A 217-nucleotide genomic window follows, 5' to 3' on the forward strand; every position below is an offset into this window, starting at 1 on the left:
CACTTTCGCAACATGGAGTCGAGCATTGTCATGCTGCAAAATCACTTTATCGTGTTGTATTCTCTCGTTGTATTGCAGCCGTTTGTCTTTCAATGCTCAGCTCAAACGCATCAATTGCGTTCGATACCGATCGCCTGTGATTGTTTCAGTCGGTTTTAACAGTTCATAATACACTACGCCGAGCTGGTCCCACCAAATACAGAGCATGACCTTGGAC

This window comes from Atta colombica, unplaced genomic scaffold (assembly GCF_001594045.1).
Source record: "Atta colombica isolate Treedump-2 unplaced genomic scaffold, Acol1.0 scaffold48, whole genome shotgun sequence".
NCBI classification, from domain to species: domain Eukaryota; kingdom Metazoa; phylum Arthropoda; class Insecta; order Hymenoptera; family Formicidae; genus Atta; species Atta colombica.